Source organism: Phocoena sinus, chromosome 11 (assembly GCF_008692025.1).
Source record: "Phocoena sinus isolate mPhoSin1 chromosome 11, mPhoSin1.pri, whole genome shotgun sequence".
NCBI lineage: Eukaryota > Metazoa > Chordata > Mammalia > Artiodactyla > Phocoenidae > Phocoena > Phocoena sinus.
The window spans coordinates 82,605,316-82,622,347 of NC_045773.1; the positions used below are offsets into that span (position 1 = coordinate 82,605,316).

Sequence of the window (17,032 nt, forward strand, 5' to 3'; positions counted from 1 at the left end):
GGCACTCAAAGGTATGTTTATTGGAGTGAGTGCCTCCCTGCCTGGCTCACTTTCAGAAAGCAGGGGTTGACAGTGATTGGTTGTCATGCAAACATGTTCACAAAACAATTGTCATGGATAGATTGAATTGGTTTAAATTCAGGTCTGGTGGCTACTTGTCACCACTGCTACAGGACAATCAGTCTTTTCCTAAGTTTGTGATTAGTATGTGTTCTCAATATTTTACTTTGGCATAAAGCAAAATTAGTTGTTTAAATATCCAAGTAATGTATAATAAAAACACTGATTTTTATTATTAATGACTTTTCATTAATTTTTAATGACCTTGAGGGCATTATGCTAAGAGAAAATAAGTGAGACAGAAACAGACAAATTCTGCGTGATCTCACTTACATGTGGAATCTAAAAATCAAAATCAAAATCGAGTTCACAGACACAGAGAAGAGTCTGGCGGTTGCGAGAGGCAGGGGCTGGGGGATGGGCTAAATGAATGAAAGGGGTCAAAAGGTACAAATTTCCAGTTATAAAATAAGTTATGGGGATGTAAGGTACACCATGGTAAAATAGTTAATAGCACTGTGTTGAATATTTGAAAGTTGCTAAGAGAATAAATACTAAAAGTTTTCATCACACAAAGAAATATGTAACAATGTAGAGTGATGGATGTTAACTAGACTTATTGTGGTGATCATTTTGTATATACAAATGTATATACAAATATCAAATCATTACATTTTATACCTGAGATTAATATAAGGTTTATGTCAATTATACCTCAATAAAAATACTGACCAAAAAAGAATTACAATAACAGAACAATAGAAAAACTCTTGTGTATGTCAATGTATGGGGACTCCTTTCTCTGATATGCCCTTTCTTGCACCCACTACTCACCCCTCCCAATTCAGCTCTGACCCAGACATTGACAGGCCTGGATTTCTCTCAATATGCAAAGGCAAGAATCTCTCAGGCCATGTCTTTGCTCGTTAGCACATAGTATCTAAAAGGCCAGAGACAGAACCTGGCACTGGATGGACCAATGAAATGAGTGACATATTCCTTTCTCCTGGTTTTATAAGGCAATGGAGGACATAGGTTTTTGAACTCAGTAAGCATTGTGCATTGCCAACAAGGGATGGACTCCTTCTGCATCAATGATTTTAAGCTTGAGGAGAGTTGCCCTTGGACCTTTTGTGTTTGTATGTTACAGCTGACACAATCCTCTCATATTATCTCATATTATTGTATGGGATGCAGAACCCACAGATAGGGAGGGCCGACTGTAAGGAACTTAATCAGCCACAAATTTTGGTATCTGAGGGGGTTTCAGGAACCAATCCCTTCAGATGCAGATACCAAGTGGTGACTGTATTTATTTATTTTTGTGGCTTGCAATAGATGTTTTATGATGTTTATAAATTACTTCTATTCCAAACCCTACTTCAGGATTTAATTTCATCTCTGATTCCAGAATCCTTCACAGACTTTCAACACAACTCCCCAAATACCCATCTGAAACCTGTTTTAATGAGTTCTTAAACAACTCAGTACCCCAACCCCGAAGTGTCTGGCAGCGTCTTACTGACTTGGTGGATTATGTACACCTGGCTCAGCACTTAGCACATAGTAAGTACTCAGGAAAGAAATTTCATTAGTGGAGAGTTAGAACTTCTGTTTAAAATACTTCCTTATTAAAACCAATGTCCTGTATTCAAATTCCAAATTCCATATGCTTGCACTAGGGTTTTCCAAATGTACTCCAAGAGGAACTTGTTTCGATATTAACTGTCCTCTGATTCCAAACCTGAAGCCCTTACCTGGACAATTAGATTCAGTGGGTTTGGAGTGGGGCAAAACAGTGTTCTGTAGTGAGTAATAAAACATGTACATTCCACCTTTGTAGAGTCTTGAGACATGGTTCATGAGGCTGCATTCTCACCACCTCTGTTATACCATTTCCTTTCCTCTTTGGCTTTTCTTTCCAGATGCACTAAAAGAAGTGTCTTCTCTTGAGCATAGTGAGTTGGGTCTGGAAAAGTATGTATTCCTGCAGCATCATGTGCTTTTTTTTTTTTTTTTGTCATAATATTCCTCATCTTAATGTAAGTCCATAAGATCAGCAGTGGTTCAGTGTTTCCCTAACCCTGGTCAAAGCGTGGCACAAACTTGTGATTAGATAAACTAATAAACTAGTGAAAATAAACGTTTTCATTAGTTTTTTCCAAGAAACATTACAAGGATTTGTTTCCTCTCTTTAAAGCTTGGTCCCAGATTTCACGTGTGTAAAATTATTCATAATCTTCCAGGGACTAGGAAGTCTAATTAATTTTAACCCAGTAATACTTGACATGTTAGCCCTGGCTCACGGCACCGGGATGGCCGAGTGGTTAAGGCGTTGGACTTAAGATCCAATGGATGTGTGTCCGCGTGGGTTCGAACCCCACTCCCGGTAACTCCTTTTTAGCAGATGTCTTACCTGAAAATGAAAATTCCTTGTACAAAGTTGGAAAATAGTCCAGCATGCAGATGTCGCTGAACTTCTTTTATCCAATCTGACAGGATCTATCTATAATTGGGTGATTTAGATAGTTTAGATATAACATAAATATTGACATATTTGTATCAAAATCTGCTAACTTAGTTGTTTTCTATGTGTTCCTTTTGTCCTTTGTTCCTTTCTTTTATCTTCTTCCTGTCTTTGAAATATATGAGTATTTTACATGATTTGATGATATCTCCAGCATTGCCTTATCATTTGTATGTCTTAAAAAATCATTAGTTGTTTCCCTAGGGTTTTCTATATACAGCTACAATTAATCAAAGTCCACCTTCAAGTAACATTATGCTGCTTCCAGTGCAGTGTAAGAAGCTTGTAATAATATACTCCCTCCTATAGTGTGTGTTATTGTCATAGATTTTGCTTTCATATATGCTGTAACTGTACAATACGTCACTACTACTTTTGCTTAATACAGTCTATCATTTTTAGAGTGAAAATTGGGAAAAAGTATTCCTTATATGTACCTCCATTATACGTACAGAAATGGATATTCATTCTTTTGTATTCCTTTTTCCTGAAGTCCATCTTATAACATTTCCTATTTTTCAGGTCTGATAGTAATGCACTCTTCAGTTTTTGTTTGTCTGGAAAGACCTTTATTTCTTCACTTTTGGAAAATATTTTTTGCTTGGGTTAACAGATTTTTTTTTAATTTCTTTTTTTTTAGCCTCTCATCACTTTAAAATGTCATTCCGTTATCTTCTGGTATACCTAATTTCTGATAAGCCTGCTGTTTTAGATATATAGATTGATTGATAGATAGATAGATAGGTGATAGATAGATAGATAGATAGATAGATTGGAATTCTCTGACCTTGGAGCTGAGGTTTGAGGTACAGGTTTGCTCTGCTATCGGAAAGTAGAGCATTCCTATAAAACCTTTTACAAGCTGAATTGGTGTGAAGCGAAGAAGTAGTTACCTTAGGACACTTCTTGCACATGGATGCACAAAATAAATGTAGGTAAAGCACAGATGCTCACAGACACAGTTCAAAGCTATAGCGGCTTGATGCTGAGATGCTGACTGTATTTCCTGGGGGAGGAGCTTGGTGGTCCCACCCTTGCTGCTCCTGATGCACACTGCCTCTATAATGGCTTTCTACAAAACAGGTACAAACGTAGGTCTTTCCTAAAAATGAAGTGGCAGCAAAGTGAACTTTTGAAAAGTGAGGGATATCTGTATTTCATTATCTTGGGAAAATACTCGGCCATTAACTCTTCAAATATTTTTTCTGTTCTTTTCTCTCTCTCTTCACCTTCTGGATTCTGATTACGAATATATTAATCAATAATTCTTCAGTGCTCTTTTTTGCTTGGTGTTTCAGCTTAGGTAGTTTTTAAGCCTACCATCAAGTTTATCACTTCTTTTCTCAGCTCTATAGAGTCTACTAGTTAGTCTATCAAACGTATTTGATAGACTAACTACTAGACTAGTTAGTCTTACTGTGTGTGCGTGTTTAAATTTAACATATTTATTGGACTTTTAGTTTGCAACAATCTACTGAAATGTGTCATCTGTTTATGTGTTGGGGTAACGTGGGGACCTACTACTTTCCATTGGCATCTGAAATGGGTGTGGTCTCGAGGGACTAAGCCCGTAACCTGTGGGATCTGATGCTATCTCCAGATAAATAGTGTCAGAATTGAGTTAAACTGTAGGGCACTCAGCTAGTGCTGTAGACTTGCTTGGTGGGGGGAAAACTCCCATGTAGTTGGTGGCCAGAAGTGTCAGAAGCAAAGTGTTCTTGTGTGAGTAGTGAAGGAGACACACAGCAGGAAAAACAGGTTTTTTTTCTAATGCACTTCTCAGCCACACATTCACCCTTTTAGACTACTGTTTGAAAAGGGTTCTGGGCCTTTTAAACATTTATTTTCTTGTGCTAGGTGGCACCGAAATTTTGTCAGCAGGGGGTGCAGGAGAGACACAGTAGGAGGAAAGAGTTTTGCTTTCTGGTTCCAGGAGCTCCTGCAGCTGTCAGCATCTCCAGCATCCAGCTCCATTCTACTGACTTCCAAAATAGTAGAGAAAAGAAACTGGATATTCACAAATCCATTCACAAATATTTATTGACCACATCATGTGTGGTAAATATTCCAGGATGCAAAAAAGAATTAACACTGTTTGTGGGGATCATACAAAATAAAAAACAGTGGTTTCCAGTAACTGCTGTAGCTCTCATTGCAAACTCTCAGATGGTAAAGTCATTGATTAAAGACAAAATATTCAATGATGTGCAAAGCAAATCACTGATAATCTCATTGCATATGAGAGGGGCATTGTCATCTGATGAGAATTCTGAACTGTTTGGTGTCCAAATAATAATTTACAGTGCTTCATTCATGCCATGTGTGGAATGATTTTTCATGCAACTTTTTACATACTCCATCCAGTCTTTCCCTCTTTTCTTTGAAAACTTCCAGTGCCTGCCACCTTCAGAAGCCACATCTATAAAGTAAACATCAGGCTCTTAGTTCTCCACATCATACAGCAATTGAACAACTCGGGTTTGATCAAGGATCAATTCCCCAAACTGTGTTCAACAAAATGAGGGCTAACACTTTTCAAAATTATAAAACCTATGGAGACAGCTCCACCAAATTGCAATCCAGGATCTTTTGTTTACTAAGCACGCTCTTCAACCAGCCAACCCACAGAGCCCTCTTGAACAGAAAAAGAAAAACAGTAAAGAAATATAGTGTGAGAAAGTTTTCATTTTCACATACTAAGAATTGCATTTGGAGAAGAATACAGATATTTTTTGACGTAAAGAACAAACAAATTCTTTGGAATATGACATTGCCATGGCGTCTGCTTCAAAGAACCACATCCTTGGCAAACTGATCACACTTTACTGATGTTGCTACATCAATAACCGCAAGAAGATGTGAGAGTTAACAAATAATATCACATAATAAGTAAGTTTAATTTTTCTAGTAGTCATATTTTAAGAAGTAGAAATACACAAGTGGAATTAATTTTAATGTTTTAACTCCTAATATTATCATTTTAACATGCAATCAATAAAAAATGGATGAGATATTGTACATTCTTTTTTAAAAAAACTAAATTTTAGAAACGTGTTAATGGCTATTGTTTTGGACAGGGCACTTCTACAACATTCTGGGGGAAAGGAAAAAATACTCACTTCACAGTATAATCTCTGTAGATTTTTTTTGGAGTGGGGGCAGGAACGTTCCCAATATGCAGAGTTTTGAAAAAACCTAGCTTATCTCCTTTAAGTCCAAGAGTGATTTGATTATTATATCAAAGATAGGTCTTTTTGTTTATTTGAGGGGGAGGTTGAAACGGACTTCTTTCTAAAGCAAGCTTCCACCACCACCACCAAAAAAAAAAAAAGTATTCAATGAAACACGTTTATAAAAGAGAAAAACAAACCAAAAATCTTGAGAGTAGAAAAGTCGGTTACCTTTATTGGTTAAAGCCTAGTGGAATAATACTAAAGTTGTGAGCGTCTCCATATAGATGTTCTATTTTTTTTTCTTCTACCGTGGAAGTTCCCTGTTGATGTTAGCTGGAAAAAGTGGGTAATAAAATACAACGCACTAGTCCAGTACTGCTTAAAGTATGGTCGGCGGAATAGCAGCAGAAGCATCACCTTGCTAAAAATTCATGGGCTGCATCTTAGTACCAATATAGAATCTCTGGGAGGGAGGGAGGTGAAGCCTAGAAAACTGGGCTTAATACTTTTTCTTAGCGATTCTTCTCCGCGCTAAGATTTGAGAAGTATTTACATCAGGAAGTTCCAAATCCTTTGGACCTTTCTTCTCTCCCCACCCCGCTCCCCTTTTAATTCGGTAACAGCCCAACAGATGAGGTATCAAACGAGGTCTAGACGCGTGGCAGGTTCATTCTTTCGGTTGCCGGCACCCCTCACAACGCACATTGTCCAGAGTCAATCAACTTTTGTAAGATAAATACATGAATACCAACAAATGAAAGTCTCCTTTGCATGTTTTTGTTCCTTTCCCAGCTTCACCTTGATTTCCTTCCCAGGCTCCTCCGCTCGGCCCCAAGCGTCTGAAGTCACGCCCCAGGAACACCTAGAAAGGAGATCCAGCTGTTGAAAGAGACACCACCCCCAAATTGCCACTTTCCTCTTTTCCTTTGACACCGTCGCCCTCTTCTTGTCTGTTTAACTTTTGTCTAGGATCGCTTACAACTCGGAACACTTTCTTAGTCTCAGTCTTCGGCGGTGAGGCTGCCGCGCTCTTCTAGTTGAGATCCGGAGCTGGGCGGGGAGATAAGAGTCTGAATAGCTTTCTCGGGTGTCAGGGCAGATCTTTGCCAAGATCGCTGAATTGAGGGCCTAAGGGGGACGCTATGATTTCGTTTGTCCACAGAAGCGGCTTTCCTGCTTCAGTTTCTCCAGTTGATGTCCCTTCTTTTTCCTCTAGGACCGATGCTCAGAGACAGAAAGTGTGCAGGGGAAGAGCCTGAAGAGTGAGAGCCCTGCCCAACGGGGGAAAAATTAATGAAGAAAATACTGGTCAGACTTTGTTTCTTTTCTTTGACACTTCTTTGATCTTTAAAAACTAAGATATACTTCACATTCTATAATATTCACATAAAAGTGTACAATTCAGTGTTTTTGAGTATATTCCCAGAGTTGTGCAACCATCGCCATTATCGAGTTTCAAAACATTTCCATCACCCGCAAACCAACTCTGTACCCTTTCCCCAGCTCTTGGCAACTACTACTGCCGCTATGGATTTGCCTATTCCGGACATTTCATATAAATGGAATCATACAACATAAGGCTTTTTGTGTCTGGCTTCTTTCATTTAACATGAAGTCTTCAAGTTTCACTCATGTTGTAGCATGTATCAGAAATTCATTCCTTTTTATGGTCAAATAATATTCCGTATTTAATTTTTTAAAGTTGTCTTTCTAAAGACCTTTCTGTCAACTCCCCTTCTCAGTATCATTAAAAGAAACGAGATTATAAAGCAGAAACTAACACACCATTGTAAAGCAATTATACCCCAATAAAGATGTTTAAAAAAAAAAAAAAAAGAAACGAGATTAAAAGGACATTTCAGAAGAGAGACAACTTATGCATCCATTCAGACTTAACGGACAGCCAAAATTGCACTGTGTGGTGGGCACCATGCAAGGCGAAGAACCAGATCGAAGGACGTTAAGAATTTGTTATCAATTTGAAAAATGTACACAGAGACATATTTTTTCCTAAAAGGCAAGGAGAAGTCGAGCCAGCCAGGAGTCGAACCTAGAATCTTCTGATCCGTAGTCAGACGCGTTATCCATTGCGCCACTGGCCCCGCTAGTTACAAGGCTCTCTATTACTCATTATTCACTAGAATCATTGAGAAAACAGTTGATTCATGATACAGATGGAAGTTAGTTGTACAAGAAAGACCTATGGATTCTACTAAAACTGATTGGTTATCTTCGGGGTCAATTTGTATAAGTTACATTCACTTAAAATATTTATAATTATGAAAGAATTTTCTGCCTTGGAGCATCATGTATGTGATAGAACGACTGTGGTTAGCATTTTCCCCCCATTTATGTGCGTGGTTGTCTGTATTGTTTCTACTTATGAACGTTTCTTTAACTTCTGCAGTCGATTCATCTGTCCATTCATCAAGTCATTTCATTTTCCTTTGGCACTTACTGATGTTGAGTATGGGTCAAAAATTAGTGATCCATTTAATTTTCAATTTTGATATAGTGAAAGAGAAATTGGAATAAAACACATTCTTGAGGTATTAATCATATTTTTCAATCTCACTCTCCAAAGAGCTGAAACTCTTTACACAGGAAATAATTTCAGACTCTAAGCAGCAGGAAAAAAAATTCCGAAACACCCACCCTCCCAAATTAGGCGAAATGGGGGTACTAATTTAATAAAGGTAAACACTTTAAGAACCAAATTCATATAGGAACTTAGAAGTTCAGAGTTAATATAATTATAAAATTAGAGAATACCAGTATCATTACATAAATTGGCTAGCTATATTTAAGGGCTCAATGTAGGCGAAATAGGTATGTGGAGATACAAAAGTGTTTATAAGTGAGGGCAGTTCTTTGAGCGAGAAGTACAATAATTTGGGTCCGAGTGCAGTCACGGTGCCCACAGCCTTTATCCGTACTCTTCCCTCGTTAGATTTATTGCGTTGGCGCAAGTTGTGTATCTTCTTTTTGCCTCGGTTTCCTCATTTCTATAGTACAATGTTTTAAAGAGCGCACACACACACACACACACACACACACACACAGATATTTATGATCCTAGACCTTCATGGTTCTCACTAGACTGTTTTGTTTTGTTTTGTTTTGTTTAAATACCAGAGAACTCTTTAAGGAAGCTACCTGCATCGCCATTAACAGAGCGGGGAATTTTATTACAGATTTTTTAAAACAGAATTTCTTGTTTCTCTTTGCCTTTGGGACCTGCTGCTACTTTTAGATTTAACAGAATGGATACAAAACAAGCAGCTGTTTTGAGCGTTCACTAAGTCTCAGGCTTCCCGGGTACTGAGGGGTAGCTGCAGGTAGTTGGGCTGAAGGAAGCCCCGCCCCCGCGCTCAAGGGATTCACAGGTGCCCGCCCAGTTTGGAGGAGGATGGAAGAGCCAAAATACTGAGAGTGTACTTGGGACGGGACGGAACGGAAGGCCGCCTTCTTATTCCGCAGTTTGTTTATGTAATAAGACGAAGATTGAGAACCACACTGAGAAAGTCATTTCGTAATTTGAGTGGAAAAGCACTCAGAAACGCTGTGAGCAGGACTTGAACCTGCGCGGGGAAACCCCATTGGATTTCGAGTCCAACGCCTTAACCACTCGGCCATCACAGCTCGAATCTCCGGTTTCTATTTAGTGATCTAAAAAGACCATATAAGTCCCTGATTTATAATCCTGCTTACCAATTCTGGCCATCCTTGCTTATCTGGCGTGTTTACTTTAAGCAGTACGTAAAAGGAGATCACTCCTCAAGTCCCCTCATCAGATCTCTCCGCTCAGCCTCATCCAACTTGTCCCCATCCTGCCAGGCTCCAGGCTGCAAAGTCTCACCTCCTTGAGAGAAGGCAATATTCCAGCATCACAAGAATCCTTGATTTTCTAAAATTTTCTACAGTCTTCATGGATTGCCTGGTTTAGCTTCATACTTGGCATTGAATGAAGTAAGAGTTGTATTAAGTGTGTCTACGATTCTGCTCATTTGTGTTCTCCACAAATACACCATGCCTTACTGCTAGGAGGACAATGTGGCAGGATCTACCAATATTTCAAATGCATATACTCTTTGATACAGCATTTCCACAAATGTAAAACATAGACTTGAACACATGAGAAATTATATTGTGTTCTAACTTACTCTCTGCCGCATTAACTGTAATAGTAAGATTGAGAAAAGCCTAGTCAGAACTATTAATTAGATAAATTATGGCATAACTACACAGTGAAATGCTATGCATATTTAAAACAAAACGATAAAGTTCACTATGTACATACATATGCTATAAAGTAGAAGCAAGGTTCAGAGCAATCTCTATAGAATGATACTATTGGAGATATATTTGTGTTAGATTGTATATGCATTTTACAAAAACAAAACAAAGCTCCCAGATGAGGGGCTGGAGACTAAGGAGGTGGAATTCTTTGGAAGAAGGAGGAAGAAATTTACTGCATGTCACATTAGACTTTAGATGTTACCTATTTAAAAAATCAAATAAAGGCTCAAGAAAACAGTATAAATGAGGAAGTGGAGGAGAAAAGTTTTCTTACCAGAGTTCTCCTCTGGAATGGTGACCAGCCCTTCCTTCCTGGAACTCAGCGATAGCCAGCACTCTGAAGGAGGCCTCACTTCGAGCCTCAGAAGGAGCTAATCACACAAATAAGATTTGAAGGCACTCAGGATGCCTGAGGCAAAAAGGCAAGAAGGTTCTGGAATGCTGTCCAAGCCTAGCCCTGGACACACAGGGCACGGGAGACCTGGGAGTCTCTAGGAGAATCACCTGATCCAAGATCAAACGATTCTGGAATGTTCTTCAGACACTGAATTGGATCTTCCATTTGTGAGCAACCAGGACCAGCTCAGTAGGTCAGACCCACCATCTTCACACCCTGACTTCAAAGCCCTTGATTTGCTCTAGGATGTTCTGAAGGAAGTGGAAGAATTAGCAGAATTTAAATAGCTTAAACTTCCTCCTTTGGGTCTAGAAATACAACTTTAAAAGTTGTTTTTGTGTGTGTCTTGTTTTGTTGATTTGTTTTTGCAGAGAAAAGAGCATAGCTCTCTTTTTATTTTCTGTCTTGGCCAGAGTGTAGTTCTCTTTACAGCGGACAGTGCCCAAGAGTTGTTTTCACGGGAAATCCTTCACTCACTTCATAAGTGAGTGAAGTGACTCTGTATAAATCTCCAGTTTCCTGTCCCCAGTTTTGTCATGTAACCAGTGCACAGTTCTGGAGGTTTTATAGCTCTTCCAACAGAACACTTTGGAGAATTAAATAATCTTGGGGTGAAGACTGTGAAATCCACTTACAAATGAAAAAGCTCTTTTGAAGTGTTTGTGTTTTTTTCTCAGCTAGATCTTGATTTTCTTCCTAGTACTTCTACACTACTAAGGAATTCACCCCCAAGTGGAGGTGGGGACAGAAAAAGGAGGTTGTTTAAAATAACGTCGTCCAAAAGCAGTCACTGTTCATCCCGTCCTCCCTGTGTCCACCTTGGGAGTTTAACTTTTGTCAGGGATTCTTTTCAGTTCTAAATGTACCACATTCTTCTACACATCAACATTCCCCCAGGAGATGTTCTTTCTCTTTCCTCCTGGATTGATGCCTGCGGACTGGTATTTTCTTTAAAGCATCTTTGATTTTAAAATTTGTGCAAGCGTCTTTCTCAGTCAACTTCCTTTCTCAATTTCAGGAAGAAATGGGAGGTAAAAAGATATCTTAGAAAATGCCTCCTTTGATGGCTACGAAGACTCTTTCAGACTCAACTGACAGTCAGGACTGTATGGTGGGGCAGCACTTCTGGATGTGAAGGATCAGTTCAGGATAATTTCCTTTCAAAATGTTTTAATAATTGGTTTCAACATCACCCATTGGCCACTGGCCTCCCTGCACAAAAAGTCAATATCAACTTATACTTGACTAAACATAGTTGAAGTCAGAAAAGCAAATGGATGTTTTGGTGATTGCTACAGACTGAACGTGCCTCTCTCCCCCAAATTACATTGAGACCATCTCAGTCCCCAATGAGATGGTATTTGGAGGTGGGGGCTTTAGGTCATGAGGATGGAGTCCTCATGAGTGGGATTAGGTCCTCATAAAAGAGATGTCAAAAAGCTCTTTCACCCTTTCCTTCATCTGAGGACAGTAAGAAGACTCTTGTCTATGAGACAGGGAGCCAGGAAGCAAACTTTCACCAGACTGAGAACCGACACTAGTCTCCGGAACTGTGAGAAATAAATGTTTGTCCTTTAAGCCACCTGGTCTATGGTATTTTTGTTACAGCAGTCCATATGGACTAAAACTGGGATAGAGATGCAAATGAGGCGCACAGGACTGAGCCAGTTCTGGAAAGGTAGGCCCATTCACTTGTGATCAGTTTGCACAATATACATTTGCCTACAGTGTTCATATTTAAAACAACAAAAATCAGCTTTCAACTTTAGAACATATGGTAAGGTGGTGAAGGTCTCTGTAGACTAATTTATAACATATGATTGAAAAGCTGATATACCCCTGAGGTAGGGTAGGTAAGGTGTACTGTTGGCTCAGCCAGCTGAAGGCTCACTGCTTCTGATGGTCTTTCCGACTGGGTATAGAGAAAATAGCACTAACCATATCAGGAGCTGCATACCAGGTGCCAGGGCATGTGTTAATTTTCTCCATTAATAAAAGAACATCTGAAAAAAAAAAAAAAAGAACATCTGGAATAGCAGATGCAATGGAAATAATCACTTGACTAGATCTACAATAACTGTCATTTTCCATAACCCATTTACCTTCTACAGTTGAGTAAGTGAGTTGAATAGAAATTTGGTGAATCTCTGTCTCTGTATCTTTCAAGTTTTTGATGTTGGCACTAATCTCTAAAATCGGTCCAGGAATATCAGTATTGTGTTTTGTTTAATTATTTTCACAGAAGAATTTCTGGTGGCCTCTAATTGGCCTTCACTCCATTAGTCATGGAAATGATATAGAGATTCTGTCTGGAATTATGGAAGTAACCACAGGGTGGGCTCAGGGATCCACTGTGCCCACAGTGAAATGGACAGGAGGCAAAACTTCATTGGTTGCCTGACCTTCATGAGTACCTACTGCCTGGTGGACAGCAATGATGTTTTTTATCTCTAGCAAGTAATGCCGGTTCCGAGCCATTGTCTAGTAATTCCTGAAAAGTCTGATTTTTTCCTTTTCCCTAATGCACAATCACTTTGGTACATGAGCACAGGTCCCTTTAGGAAAGGCTAGGAGGAAGAATAACAGTATAAGCTTTTGGCAATGTGCCGGTGCACTTTCTCAAGGGGAAACAGAATTCTCTGATTTCAAAACTGGCTTGAGTCTGGGAGACTTTTCTGCTACAGATCAGGTCCAAGATCAAGCTGCCCTCAGGGTCAGTTCCTGGTGAAGCCTCTTTTCGTAGAAATCCAAATTCCGAAGAGAGCAACCATTTCCGCGGCGCCGGCTCATCTCCTCTGATATTTTCCCAGGGACCCTCACAGGCCTCGTCGGAACCCAGCAGAGGGGAGAAGGGAGAAACGGAAAAACTGTCCCGTGTGAACAGCGAAACTATGCATCGGCGCGGGACTCTCAGGCTAATTTCTTCCTTCAAACAAAGAGTAAGTGCGAAGATTTGTGGGGTTTGTTATTTTTTAATATAAGCAAGTTGAAATCAAGTAGAAGTACATTATCAGGAAAAAAACCTTGTTTCCGCCCGGTTTCGAACCGAGGACCTTTCGCGTGTGAGGCGAACGTGATAACCACTACACTACGGAAACACCTGCTGGTTGCTGCTCCAGCCCTTATACATAACTGAGTAGATTTTGCCTGTATAGCCCGGGTTTATTCATTTCATGCCTTTTGAAGAAATGTTCATTGTTGCAAAGCATTTCTCTCCCCTTTCCTCCATTTATGAAAACAAAAACAAAAACCTTTCATAATCCCAATTCTTGAATAAATTCCAGGCTTGGAAAGCTAAGGCAGCATCCTGGAGAATTTTTTTTTTTTTGGTGAATTAAGGATATGAGTTTGTTGTTTTGTTTTACTTTTTTTGTTTGTTTTTTAAAGCTCTGATGCTTGCATTCAGACTCCACTGCTCTCCATAATATGCTGGTGTTACAGAATGAGAATTCTGCAGCCTACAGTTTCCAAGACAGAATTTAGGGTACTCTTTTGAGGCCCCACTGGGTGTGATTTTTCATGCAGTCTTTTATATGAACGAATCCTTCCACCTCAGCATTTCTATACAAAACATTCCACTGTCATCTCCTGACCTCAGGATCCTCATTTCCTAGCTGACAACAGGTTCACAATTTTCTCCATCATTTAACTTCTAAAAATCTCTGCTTTATCAAGCTGTCTTCAACATTGCTGGTGATATTATTCTCCAAAATTACAAAAAGCAAGAGATAGGATTCCAAACAGGATATTCTGTTTAAGCAGATGTGCTGACATATGGAAGATACGTGCCCATATATGGAAGTTTTCCATGGCGCATAGTATAAGTACTTTCACTGGATAATGTTGCTAACCTGTCCTGATCATTTGTGTAGAAAATACACCTGTATCAGATGCAAAAGACTGAAGAAGATCTTTCTTAAAGTAAAATGAAGATACCGCTTCTGTGGAGAAGACCATCTCCACTGTTAGACAACTAAACAGAAGTCATGGTGGTATTGGATTTTAAGCTCTGGGAAAGTGAGGAAGGTATCATGTGTGGCTTTGGGACCATTATATTGGTAGTTCTCAATAAACATTCGTCAAATCAGGGGACAATATTCGAGGTAACTTTCTGAAATGTATCCAAATTCCATGTGACATTCTTTTGCCCTGCAAGTGCCCAGCAGTATCACCTGGAAGTCTAAGTAAAATCTGGCAACATACCTGCAGGTGGTCACTCGTTTCACTTCTTGAAGTTTTCATGGTATCGTATGGATATTATATCTCACTTCTTCCAACTTCAATATAAGAACAAAACTGGCTATTTTAAAATATCAGTTGAATAAATGACATGTGATATAAGGATTACCTGAAACAATATGAAAAGCAGCTGGCAACATGGTTAATTTCCTTATTGAGAGAGATTAGTCTGTTGTTATATATTTTAAAGGAAATAGTTTCAAGGAATGGCAAAAGTACTTTTGGCACAGACATTTGGAAATATTTTAAAAATACAAAGCACTGAGTTCCATTTTGGTTAAGTTGTAGGAAGTTGCAAGTGTGTGTCCCTCTCAACCTACTAACTAAAGCAAAGCTATAAGCTTAAGGGGAGTAGATTTTCTGAACCCATCAGGAGCTGAGGATACTAAAGAATGAACATAAACTAAATTCTAGAAAGAGGCCTTCATAGGAGAAAAGAAGCCTCTGGCTGTCCGTATTCGTGGCAGATGGGCAGCGGCACAGAGGAGGAAAAACCTGTGAAGACCAGATTAGGAGAAACCAGAAGAAACTTAGACATTTTTAAGGTTTGCTTGTGGGCTTGCTTGACCCAAACAGAATTTCAAGTAGCCAAAACCAGTTCTGGTTGTCTCTGATGAGGAGAGTAGGTCAAAAGGGGGTGAGGGGAAAGGCTAGAAAGTGGAAATACCCACTGAGGCACTCTCAAGTTCAAAACATTCTGAAGTTGGGGAGCACGGCAGGAAAACGAAGAGCAAACAGCACTTTGTGTTTTAGCTGCCAACAGCCAGGACTGGAGAGCTGAGAGAAATCTCTCCAAGGCTTACTGAATGGAGAGAGATCTCACAGCCAAAGAAACCTGGGGGAGGACAGGAGAGAAAAGAGAATGCCCAGTCATCCAAACAGCTGACATTCTGGCTGTTAAGCAGAGAGAGGTTTCTCAAGGTTTGGAAATCCGGGAGAGTGGCAGTAAAACACAAAGGGAGGGGAAAAGACTACAGATAAAGTACTGTAGTAAAAAAAAATTTTTAATAAAAGTAAATAAATACATACAATTAAATTTTAAAAATTGGTTTTTCCACTCACTTTCCACCGAATTTTCACTAGATGACAAAGAAAATGAAGACAGCTACTAGTTCATATGGTGGATGCTGATACAAAGTTAAAGAAATGTACTAAAGATAAGAAATACCATCTCACAGCTTTTTAAACAATTAAAAACAAAATTTATAAATTCATTAAAGTAAAACAAGTAAATGAATAGTTAACTTGCCTCATTAAAAGAAATAGCTCTCTTTAGAATAGTCTTTCAAATCTTACTCGATATACTATATATATATAAAATCAGTCAATTAACTTCAGATGCAGAAAAAATAGAAAAAAAAAGAGAGAGAGAGGGTTGTAGGGTCCAACAGAGAAAAGAAAGCAAGCAGAAATTTGCTGCTCTACTGGTCCCTGCCATCGCTGACACCCTCTTGCAGGTAGATCAGGCCAGGCTCAAAAGGGCAAAGGTTTCCCAACTCCTTCCTCTGAGTTGCCTGACCTTGGCTTCAGTTCCCCTACTCCTCTCAGATTCCGGTGTTTCTCCCTGGTCCGGAACAAGGCCCTGACTCCGGACTCGCTGTGGTCTCGACTTCCCTTGTCATAGATTTGGTGATTTGGGGGGCATGGGGAGGGGTCAGAGGTTCAGGAGGGAGGCGGTCTTCACAGTCCTTTTGCCTCAGACCTCAGCCCTGCACTCTGGCGCCACCAAGTGGCCTATGGCTGACATTGCAGCGTAAGGTCCCTGTCTTACTCCGCTCCGGACGAACGGCTACAGATTTAGCTTAAAGGCGACTGCGGAGCCACCCTGAAGCCAAGCGGCTAAAGGCCTCTGGAAAGAGATGACCCGCCCGGTATGACCTCCAAGAGCAGAGAATCCGCACCCCGTGCGCGGAAGCCGAGTCCACCAAGCCCTGCTCTGTGCTCCGTGATCCGCTCGCCACCACCTCAGGCTTGCGTTTCCCGAGGCCTTCTGGGAATAGTTTCAAGGAGGTAGTTGCTCCCGGACATTAATCTGAGTCTTCCTCGGTCGGTTTGAGAAAGACTGTTTTCCTGAGGAGAAGCACGGTTCATCCGTGCAGGCAACTGGGATTTGTCTTTTCCTTTTTGATAGAAAAAAGAACATTTTTTAAAACATTTTACAAAGACCGCCGACTTTAATTAGGTATAACTTTAAAACACGTAACTAAAAGGCTACGCTTCAGGGTGGCCGGTTAGCTCAGTTGGTTAGAGCGTGGTGCTAATAACGCCAAGGTCGCGGGTTCGATCCCCGTACGGGCCAATACCCTTCACGTTCGTTTTCTCGTCCCCGTCCTACCT

At 39.9% G+C, this 17,032-nt stretch overlaps 5 non-coding genes across 5 annotated transcripts; 2 read left to right on the top strand and 3 right to left on the bottom strand.

Moving 5' to 3' along the window:
- Positions 1 to 2,369: 2,369 nt before the first annotated feature.
- Positions 2,370 to 2,452, top strand: TRNAL-UAA. The gene has a single exon. It is a non-coding gene; the product is annotated as a tRNA-Leu (tRNA).
- Positions 2,453 to 7,789: 5,337 nt separating this feature from the next.
- On the bottom strand, positions 7,790 to 7,862 carry TRNAR-ACG. Its single transcript has one exon. It is a non-coding gene; the product is annotated as a tRNA-Arg (tRNA).
- Positions 7,863 to 9,320: 1,458 nt separating this feature from the next.
- On the bottom strand, positions 9,321 to 9,402 carry TRNAS-CGA. The gene has a single exon. It is a non-coding gene; the product is annotated as a tRNA-Ser (tRNA).
- A 4,079-nt stretch (positions 9,403 to 13,481) lies between these two features.
- TRNAV-CAC lies at positions 13,482 to 13,554 on the bottom strand. The gene has a single exon. It is a non-coding gene; the product is annotated as a tRNA-Val (tRNA).
- A 3,366-nt stretch (positions 13,555 to 16,920) lies between these two features.
- TRNAI-AAU lies at positions 16,921 to 16,994 on the top strand. Its single transcript has one exon. It is a non-coding gene; the product is annotated as a tRNA-Ile (tRNA).
- The last annotated feature ends 38 nt before the right edge of the window (positions 16,995 to 17,032 follow it).